The sequence below is a fragment of the Marmota marmota genome, unplaced genomic scaffold, assembly GCF_001458135.2.
Source record: "Marmota marmota marmota unplaced genomic scaffold, marMar, whole genome shotgun sequence".
In the NCBI taxonomy this organism is placed as follows: domain Eukaryota; kingdom Metazoa; phylum Chordata; class Mammalia; order Rodentia; family Sciuridae; genus Marmota; species Marmota marmota.
Genome location: NW_025999880.1, coordinates 1,417,347 through 1,432,716, shown reverse-complemented (window position 1 = coordinate 1,432,716; position 15,370 = coordinate 1,417,347).

Sequence of the window (15,370 nt, the reverse complement as noted above, 5' to 3'; positions counted from 1 at the left end):
GACCAGTAGAGTCCAGGGTTCTGAAAAGACCTCCTATAAGAAATGCCATTTCACACGGGTGCAGTGGCACACACCTGTAATCCCAGAGACTCGGGAGGCTGAGGCAGGAGGATCGCAAGTTCAAGGCCAGCCTCAGCAATTTAGTGAGACCCTGTCTCAGAATAAAAAAAATAAAAGGACTAGGGATTTGGCTCAGTGGTTAAACACCCCTGGATTCAGTCCCCAGTACAAAACTACACACACACACACACACACACACACACACCTTTTTTTTTTTTTTTTTTTTTTTTACTTTTTATTTTGAGACAGGGTCTCACGAAGTAGCTTAGGGTTTCACATAGTTGCTGAAACTGGCTTGGAACTTGAGACTCTCCTGCCTCAGTCTTTTGAGCCATTGGGATTACAGATGTATGTCACCACACCTGGCATAAATGTATATTTTACATAAATTTTTATATATATATATATAGTACTTGGGATTGAACCCAGGGCCTCATTAGGCAAGTGCTTTACCTTTGAGCCACATCCCCATATCTTTTTATTTTATTTTGAGACAGAGTCTTATTGCCCAGACCTGCCTTGAACTTGAGATCCTCCTGTGTCAGCCTCCCAACTCACTGGCATTGCAGGTATGTGCCACCATGCCCAGTTGACCACAATATTTTAATGTTTTATTGCTTTTGTTTATGTTTTATTTTTTTGTCCTGGGGATTGAACCCAGAAGGACTTTACCACTGAGCTTCATCCCTGGACCTTTTTATTTTTCATTTTGAGATGGGCGCTTACTGTGTTGCTTAGGGCCTCACTAAATTGCTGAGGCTAACCTCAAACTTGGAATCATCCTGCCTCGGCCTTCCAAGGAGCTGGCGTTGTAGTTGTGTGCCATCAAGCCTCGTTTACCACAATTTTTACAAAGTGTTGGCTGAGCTGCGGACGGAATGATGGGCAAACCACTATCCATGCATCATTCACTAGGAAATGAATGAGCAGAACTAGAGATGCTCAGGGTTGGGAGGATCTCCAGCTCCTGCAGGGTGGGTGGGTGAGACAAGGCAACGTCTCTGCCTCCCAGAGCTTCCCATCAAGCAGGCCAGAGGAGCACATCCCCTTGGTACATAGGAGAGAGAATCTAAAGAGTGGACCCAACAGAACTCAGTAGAAACCTGACCGGGGAAAAGGGCAGTGTACCAGGAGGACTTGGAATGAATACCTTGTACAAGTGACAGCACTTGCACAGGTGACATGGGTGGAGAAAGCAGTTCAGAAATTGCCTCTGTCCCCGAGTCAGGGTGGGGAGTAGTTGCTGGTTAAAGGAATAGAAGAACCATCACTCCCCCAGGGTTCTCCAGTACCCGGAATAGGGTGAGGCTCAAAGGTGAGTGAATAGGAAACTCTGTGTGTGTGTGTGTGTGTGTGTGTGTGTCCACCACCCACCACACACCTGGGTGCACACATGTCCCATGGAAGGACAACTCAGGCTCATTTTTTTTCTCATTATTCCAAGAAACAGAGCAAGCCCCCAGGGCAGGACCCCATGATACTGGGACCAGGGCGTACTAGCAAACAAGGAGAAAGGGCACCCCTGACCACCTGGGAGGACCCTACCGTGGGAGGGTCACATGTGCACACACTGGAATCCACATAGGCCGCAGGATTAAGTAAGTAGTGCAGCAATCCAGCAATCCAGAGATCGAAGCAACTTCTAAAAGCCCCCTCTGCCTCCTCACCCATAGAATTGTGGACTCCTGAGCTGTGTTGGAGTAAATTACTTGCTTAATGAGATTTCAATTAACAAAAACAAATTAAAATCACTTTGGTAATTAAGCTGCTGTGAACCTCGCCAGCAGCTCTCCCTCAGACCTCAGATTTCCATGAGGCGGGAGCTGGGAATAGGGATCGGATGCAGCATGAGGAGCTCCCTGTGGCCCGGGATTCCCCCTCAGGAGCTGGCTGCTGAAGTCAAAGCGGAAGGGCAGGGAGGCATCGGAACAAGGCCACCAAGTAGGCTCTAAACTTAAATTCAGATAGTAGCCCTGCCACTTGGTGGCTGTGTGAGCTAGGGCACGTTAGCTAACCTGTCTGCCCCTCAGTGTCCTCATCTGTAAAATGCGGATGCTAAATGGTACTTACAGCACCCAGTATGAGAAGATTAGAAGAGGACCTGTCTCCCTACAAGGGCTATTCCCAGGGTTTCCAACCTTGTGGTTAGCATTGTTCTGAACCCCAAACTTCCCCAGGGCAGCCCCGTTTCTGTTAGGTGGATGAGAATCCCAACAGAGCTTCCCTGGGAGGTGAGGTTTCTCCAGGTCCTATCTACCGGGGCCATTATCCCTTTCCATCACATGGTTGCTCAGCCCTGGGCACTGTAAATCTTTCTCTTCTCAGGTCACCTGGAGAACAAACACCCCAGTCCCTGGGTTAAGTAATGACTCACATTCTCCCACATGAGAGGCCCAGAGAGTTAAGGCATGCCAGCAACACTCGCCCCATTCCGCAGAGGAGAAAATCTACCTAATGGCTTGCTCAGTGGCTGAAAGAAGAACTGTACCCAGTGTTGGCAGGAACAGGAAGAAACCAGGTTCTCATCCTCCACTGAAGAACTGTAAATCAGTGCAGGACACGTTGGCCATACCCAGCAAGTGGACATTCCCTGTGCTTCCACAATTCCCTTCTAGAAATTTCTCCTAAGGAAGTGATCCAAGATATGTGCAAGGTTTTAAGTGAGAGGATGTCCACCCCAGCAGCGTGTGTTATAACAATACACTGGAAGCAACCTAAATTTTGGAACCAGGTTAAACACTGTGAAGTGTATCTGTGTTCCGGAATATCATGTAGCCCTGAGAAAGCATGCACTAGGTGTGTTTGTAAAAGAGAACCCTCCAAAAGGCTTTAGTACAGTTTTAAGATTTTATAACTTCAGATTTGTAAATGCTACAAGCTTACAAAACTTCCATTTGCATATTTATTTATTTAAGTTTCATTTACACATTTTGTCTTGTGAATTTCTACTAATAAAATCCTAATTTTATTTTTGGGGGTTCACTGCTACCTTAATCAGAGGGACTAAAATGGAAACATAATATTTTTCAAAATTCACAAAACCAAATGCATTTAATAAATCTAAAAGGTTTTATTTATTTTTTTTTTTTTTCAGTACTGGAGATGGAACCCAGGGCCTCATGAATGCTAGGCAAGCTCTACTACTGAGCTATAACCCCAGCCCTTTTTTATTTTACTTTGAGACAAGGTATCCCTAAGTTGCCCATGCAGGCCTTGAACCTGAGATCCTCCTGCCTCAGCCACCCAGGTTGCTGAGATTACAGGCGTGCGCCACCATACCCAGCTGATTTTTTTTTCATTTTTTAAGGTTTGTAGCACTCATACTTTCGAAGTTATTGACACAAAAATAACACTAAGCCTTCTGAGACACCTCCATATATGTTATATACATGTTTTATGTCTAACCACTTTTATTTATGCCCAAATGTACCTATGTACACAAATACACATACATACATTCACTAAATCTTGATTTTCTCTGTAGTGGTAGAAATTACAGATAGTTTGTATTTTACGTGTTTATTTATCCACTTATACAATACATACCTTTACTGTCCATGCAGGTCTGAAATGAATCCTGCCTTCAGGGAACATGCCTCCTGTTGATGAAGAAGGACACTGGGCAGGGGACAATGAGTGATGAGTGACTGCTTCAGAGAAGGAAGTCACGGACGGGGAGCCCTGGGAGACTGTTACAGAAGAAGGCAACTGGGGGGTGGGGGGCAGGGAGAGAGGTCTGCAATAAACATTTATTTCTTTATAATTGGACTAAAATAAAACAATTTATATATTTTTAAATGAATCTCAAGGGTCCTATAGCTAGTTAACAACAGAACTAAAAGGCCTAAGCCTCCTGGCTCCCAGACAAGTAATTTTTTTTTTTGGTGGTGGTGGTGGAGCTGGTGGTCTGAGGACCTCCTACATGTGAGGCAAGAGCTCTACCACCGAGCCACATTCTGAGTCCTGATCTTTAAGAGAAATCTGACACTCTGGGAAGTTTGAGCAGCATCCTAATCTTAAATTAAAAATAAATAAATCCCAGAATGAGCAGAGAAGATGTGGGATGGGGGTGGTCCTACTATCTATGCACTTCCTGTCAGATGGAGCAAGTGTTCCCATTTGCACAATCATGTCAGATGGAGGAACTTTAGTAAGCATGCACGCACACAGACACACACACACACACACCATGCAAGTTGGGATAAGGCTGATGGGTCTGGACAAGGTGCCCCACATGTGGTTTGATCTCAGCTGCCCACACTCCCTCCAGCTGACCACTAGTGGGTCAACCCATCCACCACGCTGTCTGCTGTCCAGGAACAGGTCAAGGGCAACATCTCAACACCCAGAGCCTCCTGAGCCTGCTCCCCCCACTCCCTGAGCAGTGCTAATCTTGTGGGACCTTCTCTCTGCAGACAAAGGGGAGGGTGCCACCCTCTAGGTACCCAGCTTGGGCACGGGCTGCTGAGTCTGTGGGCCCCTCCACCCAGAGAGGCTGCCCAGTGAGTCGTCCTCCCCTGGACTCTTCATGTATCATATTTTGTGCTGACTTCAGACAACCAAGGGAAGAGGACACAGAGTTGTACTTTCCAAGTAGCTGGCAACCCTTAATCAATGTTAATTGGCTCTAATTAGCATATGTTAATTAATGATATTTACTACAAATTAAAGGTATGAGTGCTCCCAGAGGGTTTCCTGTTCATCCAATTAGTGCCAATTAGTTGCAATTAACACGTGTAAATGAGATTCCATTGAACCCAAAACAAACAGCACAGAATTTCTCTCAGATTCCCTGTTGCACCTTTCTACTCAGCCAGGAAAGCTGGAGGGGGAGGGCAGTGGATGAGGAGGCTGAGAGGGAGGAAGCCCCTGGGCTGACCTTCTGAAGCAAGATTCTGACTTTCTTTGCACTGGGAAGGAGAGACACAGATCCCAAATGGGCCAAGCAAGCCCTTGGACTGGTGTCTGGCTGCCTGGAGGAAGGTCGCCCTAGCAGGGGCTCTGGCCTTGTGGTTTTGAGAGCCAGGGACCATCCCTTGGGCATCTCTGAACTTCCAGGGCTTACCTAGTGCACAGCACATAGTAGGTACTCAGTAAAAATTAACTGAATGCAAAGTTCGATGTTGGGTACTGTGGCATACTCCTGTAATCCCAGCAGCTCAGGAGGCTGAGGCAGAAAGATCACAAGTTCACGGCCAGCCTCAGCAACTTAGTGAGGCCCTAAAGCAACTTAGAGAGAACCTGTCTGTAAATAAAAATATTAAAAAGGGCTAGGGCTGTGGCTTAGTGGTAGAGCACCCCTGGGTTCAATACCAGGTACCAAAAATAAATAAATAAATAAATTTGGTTCCTGGGGTTGGGGTGTAGCTCAGTGGTAGAGTGCTTCCTAGCAGGCACAAGGCCATGGGTTTAATCCCCAGCACTACAGAAAGAAGGAAGGAAGGAAGGGGGAAAGAATAGAATAGAAAAATCATGCAGTGTTTTCTACATAAGTTCTTCCCAAGGGTCTACCAAAGAGCAAGACAATACTTGTGTCTATGACATGATTTTTATATAATCTGTATATCCATAGAGCTCTTACTTCCCTGATATTGCTGTCGTTTCCTAACTTTATTCTTCTTAGTTCAACTATCTGAGGCCCTAATCTCTGTCATGTGGTACCCTGAGAGAGAAACAACCCAAGGGGAGAGGCATGGATAAGAAAATGCTCCCCCAAGTCTCACCTCACAGAACATTCTGTGAATCTGTGATGTAAAATGCAGCTCTCAATCAATTGTTCATTACTAAATCAGTTTTGCTACACTAAGCTTGCCCTTAATGTTAACATTTGTGGGGTGTTGTTTTGTTTTTTGTTTGCTTTTGGTACTGGGATTGAACCCAGGAGCACTTTACCACAAAGCTACATCCCCAGTCATTTCTTTCTTTCTACTTGTGGTAGTCGGGACAGAACCCAGGGGTTCTCAACCACTGAGCTACATCCCCAGCCCTTCTTATTTTTTTTTATATTGAGACAGTTTCTTTCTAAGTTGCTGAGACTGGCCTCCAACTTGTGTTCCTCCTGCCTCACTAGGATACAGGTGTACACTACTGTCTCTGGCTGACATTTGTTGTATTAAAATACTTATTGTTCACCGAGTGCCAGGTACTGTTCCAGGGGTTAGGGATACAATAGTGAACAATAACCTATGAACCGCTGCCCTGTGGAGCTCATGTTCCATTGTGTATTATCACTCACACACTCACATACACATACACACACACACACACACACACACACAGCCTTACCAGTTAGGTTTTGGCTGTATCCAGAGTTAGAGTGATTTGGGTTCACATCCCTGTTCTGCCTCTCAGCAGCTGTGTGTGATGGCTATTTAATCTCTCTGGACCTCAGTTTATTTATCTGTAACACAGGTATAATAATACCTATCTTACAGTCAAATTATTGGAAGGATTGAGTTTACTCCCTTGTCCCATTCCTTGGTGGAACAGAATTTGGAGATAAGCCACACAAAGAAAAGAGGAAGGTAAAAACCAGAAACTCAACCAGAGCCCACAAATTATAGTCTAATTTGGGCGCAGTGGTGCAAGCTTATTATCCCAGCAACTCAGGAGGCTGAGGCAGGAGGATCTCGAGTTCAAAGCCAACCTCAGCAAGAGCGAGGCACTAAGCAACTCAATGAGACCTTGTCTCTAAATAAAAACATATGAAAAATGGCTGGCGATGTGGCTCAATGGTTGAATGACTCCTGCATTCAATCTCTGCTACTAAAAAAAAAAAAAAAAAGTTGATGAAGTCATCCTCTTTACACCTGGATAGGCAGGCCAGGCTGGCCACAGCAGTCCCTCCCACCTTATAACACTTCACAGTTTACCCACCAGCCTTCCAGCTAAGTCTCATCACCCCCACGATGTGTGATATAGTGGGGCAGGAAGGAAATGAGTTTATAAAGGAGAGGTACTTCCTGGGTCATGCAGGGCTGGAGTCCAGATCTCTGACTCCTCCAGGCATGTGCTCCTTCATTCATATGATCTTTCTGAGTAAGAAGAGACTTGAGTGGAGTACAGAAAGGGTCATTTCAGCTGACCAGGAGCAGGGATTAGCCACCCTTGCCCAGAGCCCAGGTGGACCTTTGCACATCAAGGCTCCAGAGCACCCTTCATGTCTGCTGGGCCACCTCCAGGTCAGGGACCACAGCACCTGTAGCTTTGTATTCCCTCCGCATCATCTCAACAGTGCTCCCTGTCATGGACCCTCGGAAGAGTACTGGATCATTTCCATGCTCCCTTCTATGGCAGGAGAGTGCTGAGATGGTTTCTAACATCCTTTTAGACCCAATGCACTGGTATTTGAGGATGTCCTCTGCAGAATACCAACCCCACTTTGATAGTATATGCCCCTATATTCTCAGCTGATGGGCAAACATGGGAAGGCTTGGTTTCCCTCTTCCTCTGGGGATCCCTGCAACCTGCAATGGCTTAGTGGGTCCCCTCCACCCTCTGTCCATTCCCACCAAATCTTCACTCCTATTCCAATCTTTTTTCTGGAGAATGATGACCACTGTCTGGGGACCACCAGATATGACCCCCAAGAAACTGCCTTAGAAGTCTTAGAAAAAGGTGTCTTTTGCTCTGATCAATCCAAATTTGGAAGCCAGTGTGAGGATTGAAGCTGATGGCATTTAATAAAAAGAGTTTGGCTTGGTTACCTTTGGGAAGACAATGTTCAGCTGTGGAATAGATGTCTGCACTTGGTCTCTTGGGGCTCAATATGCTTTCCCTACCCTTATACCCTACCCCAGGGCTAGTTGGGCAGGTAGGTGTTTGGAAGCAAATTGTCCTTCTAGCAAAAATGAGACCTCATCACTACTGTTGGATGCCCACCATGTACAAAGCCATTTACTGGTATTATTTCCATTTAGTGGGGAGGGTGTATGCTCCATGTTCATGGTCATCTGTGCTGGGCCTAGATGGCTTTGGAACTGATGATCAGCCAGTACTGGCCATGGTAGGTGGAGCATGAAGGTTGCAATAAATAATGAGAATACTACTGCCTGCTCTGTACCCCCATCTGCTGACGTGCTCCCACCCCCTCCTCCCTCTTAGTCAAACAGATGCATGTTCCAGGAGTTTGGGCAAAGAGTAGATCCAGGGAGAGCAGGTGGAATCTAAGAAACTAAAGAAGCCAGGGTCCCCAGCCAGGAGTAGTAGCACACACATATAATCAATCCCAGCAGCTCAGGAGGCTGAGACAGGAGGATAGCAAGTTCAAAGCCAGCCTCAGCAAACTAGTGAGGCCCTAAGCAACTTAGAGAGACCCTATCTCTAAATAAAACATAAAATGGGCTGAGGGTACGGCTTGGTGGTTAAGTGCCCTGGATTCAATCCCAGGTACCAAAAAAAAAAAAAAAAAGAGGAAGAGGAAGCAGCCACGGACCTCAAGTCAGGTGAATTCTTAGCTTTCAAGGACAAAAACATTGCCTCCAAACTCTAGCAAATCTGGGTGCCCCGGAAATTCTAGAATGCTGGTAAAATATCTGCTTCTTATCCCACTAATGCCTCTTAAGAAGTGATCTCTAAAGCCAAAGTTCCTGAGATGAGGCTTAACATGGCCACTTCGCAGGGGGGTGGTGAGGTGGGTGGGAAACCTCAGCTCCAGGAATGTAACAACAGAAAATAATTAAGGTCTAATAAGGTCAGTGTTCCACCTTAACACCTTTTCAGTTCCAGTTAAAACCTCTACTAATTTGCCAAGAAAAACCAGCCTCACTTGGGTCTTATTATTTGAATCACGTCCTGTCTCTTAATTTAAACGAGAGACTCACATAAAGATTTTTTTTTTTTAATTACAATGCCGACTTTCTTCCAGTTGATTACGGTATATGACTTTCTGTTGGAAGGCCATTATTTTTTGCTATGATTTACAAAGCATTTAAAGCGAAATCAATGTAATAAATATTGAAGTATTGTAATAGATAATTCCATATATTTAACCAGAGACACGGTATGGCCGTGGCTTGGGCAGTCAGGAGGGCATAGGAAGAGGGTAGGGTGAGGAGTCACCTGGTATCCACTGCAGGGGTGATGTCTCCTCTTGTCTTTTCTCCTGTGTTCATTTAGCCAGGATTTCCTGAGCCCACCCAAGTTCCTGCACCCTGGACTTGGAACTGTAGGGAATTGTGTGGTGGCCAAGGTGTATCCTTCAGGGACTATGGACTATTTGGAGAAATTCTTGTGCAATGGCCAGCTATTAAGTAGTGGACACCACCCTGGACAGGTGGCCATCAGCACCTGTGTGAGGAGAGTTGGGGAGCTCGGCAGAAAGAAAGGTCTCTAGCCCTCTGACAGTGACCAGCTTTGCTGACCTCTGCGCTGGCCTAACTCAGCTTAGGACAAGAGTCCAGCATGCACCGCCATGAAAGACCATGAAGAGGGGAGAGAGGAGAGGAGGAAGCACCCTCCATCTGCCCTCCCAGGAATAGCTTCATGATCACCCCCAGGTACAGGCCCACAGCCATCTATAGTGCAGGTCTTGAGGTTCGCCTGGGAGCTTCGCTGGGACCTACTTTCTGGGAGGGCAGAAGCCAGTTTCAAGCTGCCTTCCTATCTCCCCATCCATTGCAAACTACGACCATCCCCAGAGGGAGCATTGCTAGCCTCAGAGTCATGGGATGGGGGGTCACATGTCTAGCCTCAGGTGGGCTCTTCTCCCAGGCTCCTATTGATTCTGGGGCTGCCAGCTCCTGGCTGCAGCCCCAGGGGCTTCCCTCTAGCGCGGGCAATGGGCTTTGTCTGCAGAGCCATGTTGAGAGGGGTGGAGACCCTCGTGAGGATTTTGAGGACTATGCACGGCAGGCTTGTGATGGAGTATGGGTAACTTGTGCTCATTGAGCAGATCCCGGAGAGGAAGATGTATTATCCTTTGCCTTCCCACCCCAGGCCTGAACCCAAGCCCCAAGTCCCCAGCTCTGAACAGATTCCACCATAAATCCTAGGAAGGGACGTGCAGAGGGAAAGGGAGCAGAGAAAGGAGATTTACAACAAACTTGCTTCCTGACACCTCTTTGGCCCATCTCATAAAATAACAATATCACCGATAAATCACATTGCATCTCAGGAGACCTTACCCTTGTCCTTGTGGGGTCTTCGAGGAGAGTTGGGGGAACAAGTTCAGAGGAATCTACCCAGCTGTGTTCTCCCTGACAATATCAGTTCCAGCCAGCATGGGAGAGCTCAGATCTAATCCTGTGGTGTGGCAGGGTAGTGAGTGATAGAGGGAAAGGACGTTGGCTCTCATTCCCTAAGAGAGGGCATGGCATAAGAAATTCAGCATGTGGGCTGGGGATTTAGCTCAGTTGGTAGAGTGCTTGCCTTTAATGCACAAGGCCATGGGTTCAATCGCCAGCCCCACAAAAAAAAAGAAAAGAAAAGAAAGAAAGAAATTCAGCATGGCTTTGAGCAAATCTCCGGTCAAATTTCTAGCTGTGTAACTTTGAACAAGTTGCTAAAGTTCTCTGGGCCTTGGTTTACTTCTCTGTAAATGCAGGATGCAGAATATCCACTGAGTGGATACATCTGAAGATTTATGAGGAAAAGTATAGTGCCTCTGAGTATGGTAATTATCACAAAATGAATGTTTCCCCTCATCTAGGATAGGAGAAGGGACCCATGGAATGATGAGCCCTCCCCCAGAGAGATGCCACCCTGTGGCCCTTGCTCTCTGCTGGTTTAGAAAGGTAGAGGGTTCCCATTAGCTCCTGACATAGCTGTGAATGATCTTCCCCTCTCTGGGCCTCAGTTTCCCATCTATAAAATGAAGGAATGAAAAATATTGGGGCTTTAAGGTCCAATCCATCATAATATGAAATCCAGCAATTGGGACCAATTTCCAGTAGCAACCAAAGGGAGCCAGGAGGATAGAGATGCTGCATGAGTAAGGCCCATCAGGGCTGGCACATCCCTGGGAAGGGACTGAGGGGTTCCTCGGGGCCACTACTACAGTCTACTCCCCCCAAGCAAAAGCCCCTCTGATTGCAGCCTGGCCAGCCTTCCAAATGGTCCATGGGATGCCCTGGCTTCCCTCCACCCAGGAGGACGGTGTGCCCAGAGGTGGGAGCGGGGCGGGTGGAACTCCATCCAACCTCATCTCTCACACCTGGGAGACCAAGAGGACCAGCTTCCCTTGGTGCGGGCGGGGCCCCTGCTCCCCACCTGTCTCTGTCTCCCCCTCCCCTTCAGCTGCTAAGAACAACCTGCTCCTAGTTGGTAGTGTTGGTGGCGGTGCTGGGGAGGGACCCAGACGTGTGCTCTACCACTGAGCTGCACGTCCCCAGGGCCTTCCTGCATTTATTCTCTTACTTTTCCATCTTCTTGTTCTTGATGTCTCCCTCTCCTCTCTTCTCTGTTCTCTTCTTTTCCTCTTCTGTCGTCTGCTCCTCTACTTTATTTTTCCCGCCTCTCTCTCCTTCATCCCACCTTCCTCCTCCTGGTCCTCCTGCTATTCTTTCACCTTGGTTATTTTCTCCGTCTGTCTGGTTCAGGGCAACTGAGGCAGCCCCACCTCATATAAGTGTGTGCACGTGTGTGCATGTGCACGTGTGTGTATGCGCGCGTGTGCGCGTGCGCTGACTGGCAGTGGGTGGGGGGCACTGTGGCCTGAGCCCCTCCGGTGTCTGCAGCCGCAGGAGGATCAGGAGTTCACCCGCAGGGCAGCTGTCAGCGCTCAGTGGATGGATGAGTGAAGGTGGAGGGGGTGGGGGAGGCGAAGGTGCTGGGGAGGGAGCCATCTTTAAATAAAAAGGAAAGGAGAAGGCAGATGAAATAATGGGGCTCTATAATAAAAAGCCCCACCCCAGGCACCTCTGCCAGGGACCCAGAGCTCCTGCCCACCTCCCCCCAGTTCTGAGAGTCCTGTTTCTTTTCTCTGATCCTTTGGGTGGGCCAGGAACAGGAGATTTCCCCAACTCCCCAGACCCCGCCCCAGCCTTCCCCATCTCCCACTGAGGGGCAGCTGGGATAGGGACCCTGGGCAACCTGCTCACAGAGTAAAGTCTGGGCAGATTAGTGCCCCAAAGCTGGCAGGCCTATTAGAAGGCCTTTGTGGGGGAGGGGGTCCGGGGGAGGAGAAGGGGATTTTCCATTCTCTGAGCAACTGGATTACACAGTCAGGAGTTGAGGGAAGAACCTGGTACTTAAGCTGCCTCTTCACGCCCCAGCCTCTGCCCTGGCTCTCAGCCTCTCACGTTCCCAGCAGGGATCTTAACAAATCTTGCCTTGCCTGCATTTGCTTTGGGGGCAAAACCAAGTCTCACTTCCCCCTAGCCTGCCCCAGCTGTTAAACCAAAGACAAGCTTGAGGGGAATTGGTTTGTCGCCTCCTTCACCAACCCTCACCTTTCACAGAGACCCCAGGTCTGGAATGGATCTGGAAGGTATGGCTCAGAGAGGTATGGCTCAGAGAAATGACTTGATCTGTCACACAGCAGGTGAAAGACAACCAAACTGGTGTCCTGACTATGGACGGATTTTATGGGAGTGAGCTCTCTGCAGAGACTCTACTGTAAGGAGGTTTGCTCCCCAATTTTCCTTAACCCAACATGCTTTGCAGGGAAAGAAACCTACGACCATTTGTTCTCTCAGGCTGCAGGGGACCTGACATTCATGGATACCACGTGGAAGGGAAGGGAGATGGGGAGGAGAGTAGGTTCAGAATCTGAAGCCTGAAAGTCTAATCCCAGCCTTACCACTAACTCGCTGTGTGACTTTGGACAAACCACCTCCCCTGGCTGAGCTTCAGTTTTCTTATCTGCAAAATAGAGATAAAAATATCTCTTTCTGAATTATTTCAAAGGTTAAGATGGAGTGCTGGAAGAGCATCAAGCACAGTACCTGGTATATACTAGCTACTCAATAAATAATGGTGGAAGCAGAATCCCTTACCCAGGAGCTGTGCCCATTCCCCAGGATAAGAGTCTCTGCTATGCAGCCAGGCGATTGGCGGTTCCCACCAGGAGGGCAAATCCATCATGTTCAGCAACTATTGGCCTCCTCTACTTGGTGTAAGGTTATTGGGGGGTCATGTCCCCACACCCTGCATCCACTCTCTAGAAAGAGTTCCTTATACATGGGGCCCCAACCCCTCCATCCTATGTGGCCCCTGGAGGCCTTTTGCTGACAGAATGGTCATCTCTGCCCTTCCTGATGGCCTATCTTCCTCGAAGCCAGAAATTTTCTATGATCCTATGACCCTTAAAAGCCCTGTCCTGCTAATGGTTTTATGATCTCCCCTATAGAATTCTCTCTTTGCCCTGCCTATCCCTTGGTCCCCTTTCAGTAGGTCCTAGTCAAAATAAACAACATTTATGACCAGAGCAGGATTCAAGGTCTGCACTGCAAACAAATGCCGAGCCCTTTGAAGGTGGCTGGGGAATCCATCAGGTCCTGGGGTGTGATACTCCCCAGGCCCCAGGGGAGGTGGTGAGCCTGGGAAGGGGCTCAAGCCTGGGAAGCTGAGCTCTGGGTTTAGAACGCTGTCTCTGGGACTCCCTCCTCAGCACCAAGCAAAGGGCGAAAGAGGAAGGAGGGAAGAAGAGGAATGGGACATAACTTGAGATGTCCCTGTGACCAGCAATTTCTCCTGCCTTATGGGCAGGCCCTCTTGGGGGCCAAAGCCAGAGTGGGCATGTCATCAGGGAAGGATAAAAGGAAAAGGAGGGGGAAGAAATTAAAAGACACACAGGGAAACTGGCCCCAAACAAGAGTGGAGGAGAGGGTTGGATCCCAATCCCACAGGGGGTTCAGGCCCAGTCACTAACCCACTGCTTACCTGGAGCATCAGTGGCCACACTGGGACAACGCTCCTAAAGAAAACTGGTCCAAAATTCCTCAGCAGGCCAGCTAAGAGGTGCGAGGAAGACAGTGGGAAAGAGAGAACTGGTTTTTCTTGGTGGACCTGAAAATCAACTTGAGTGAGGGCTCAGTGGAGGGGAAATTGAAAGCCTTCCATCAGGATGAACCAAACCACCCCAGCAAAAGGCAGACCCCCCCCCAACATCCTTAAATGGAAAAGGGGGCTGCAGGGCTGTCTCTTGTGTTTCAGGGGACCTAGTGGCCTCCTGCAGGTGTGGTTTGTTTCCAGAGGGGACCAGCTCTGCCTGGGAACTGTTGTTGTTGAATATTAATGTGGGATTCCCAAAGGCCCAGGTGGAGAGCAGCTTTCTTTGTGTGTGTGTGGTGTGTGTGTGTGTTGCTGGGGATTGAACCCAGGGCCTTGTGCATGCGAGGCAATCCTGCTCTACCAACTGAGCTATGTCCCCAGCCCCAGAGAGCAGCTTTCTAGGACACTAGTGCAACTCAGTGCTTGCTCCAGCCTCTGGAACTGGGCCGTGGGCCTGGGGGCTGGCGTTCTCTGAGTCAGGGCTGGAGGCGAGGGAGAGAAGTGTCCTCTTGAGGCCTGTGTCTTTTCATTTACCCTTCTAAAAATAGTATGCTATCCAACAGGTTGGGTGAGGTGACAGAAAGGAAATATGTGTGGTCGCAAAGGTATCCATCGCATTTATAAGGTACTCAGACTATTTGCATCTGTGGCATACAGTTAGCATTGGATGAGTCAGAGAAGATTAGAGAGCAAACAAAGAAACAGAGCTAGGAATGCAGGCAAGTTTTTCCAGAATAATAGTTGGTTCAAAATGTTTCTCTTCCTATACTTGAAGAATAATTTAAATGACTTTTTGTGATTTTTCTCTAAGTGAATTTAGAACTTTTAAGCAGAATATTTTGGGTCCAGCATGGAGTTTACATATAAAAAGTTCTCTCGAACATAGAGTTTTAAGGGTAGAAGAACCTTGGAGATCATTCATTTCATTGACTCTCAACCTTGGCTGAACATAAAAAGTACATGAGATGCCCACATTCAGAGATGATGACCTAATTGGTCTGGCAACCAAGCATCTGTTTTTAATTTTTTATTCTTATTATTTTATTTCATTTTTGTGTACTGGGGATTGAACCCAGGGGTGCTTTACCACCAAGTTAAATCCCCAGCCCTTTTAATTTAATTTTGAAACACAGTCTTACTAAGTTTCCCAGGCTGGCCTTGAACTTGTGATCCTCCTGCCTCAGCCTCCCTCATTGCTGGGATAACAGGTGTGCCCACCATGCCTGGCTAGGCATCCGTGTTTTGTAAAACCTCCCCAGATTATTTTACTATGCAGCCAGGGAGGAGAACCACCCATGTCGGCTAATATGTCACAGATGTGGAAACTGAGGCCCAGAGAACAGGTAGCCTGGGCCACACAGGTAACTAGTAGCAGAAC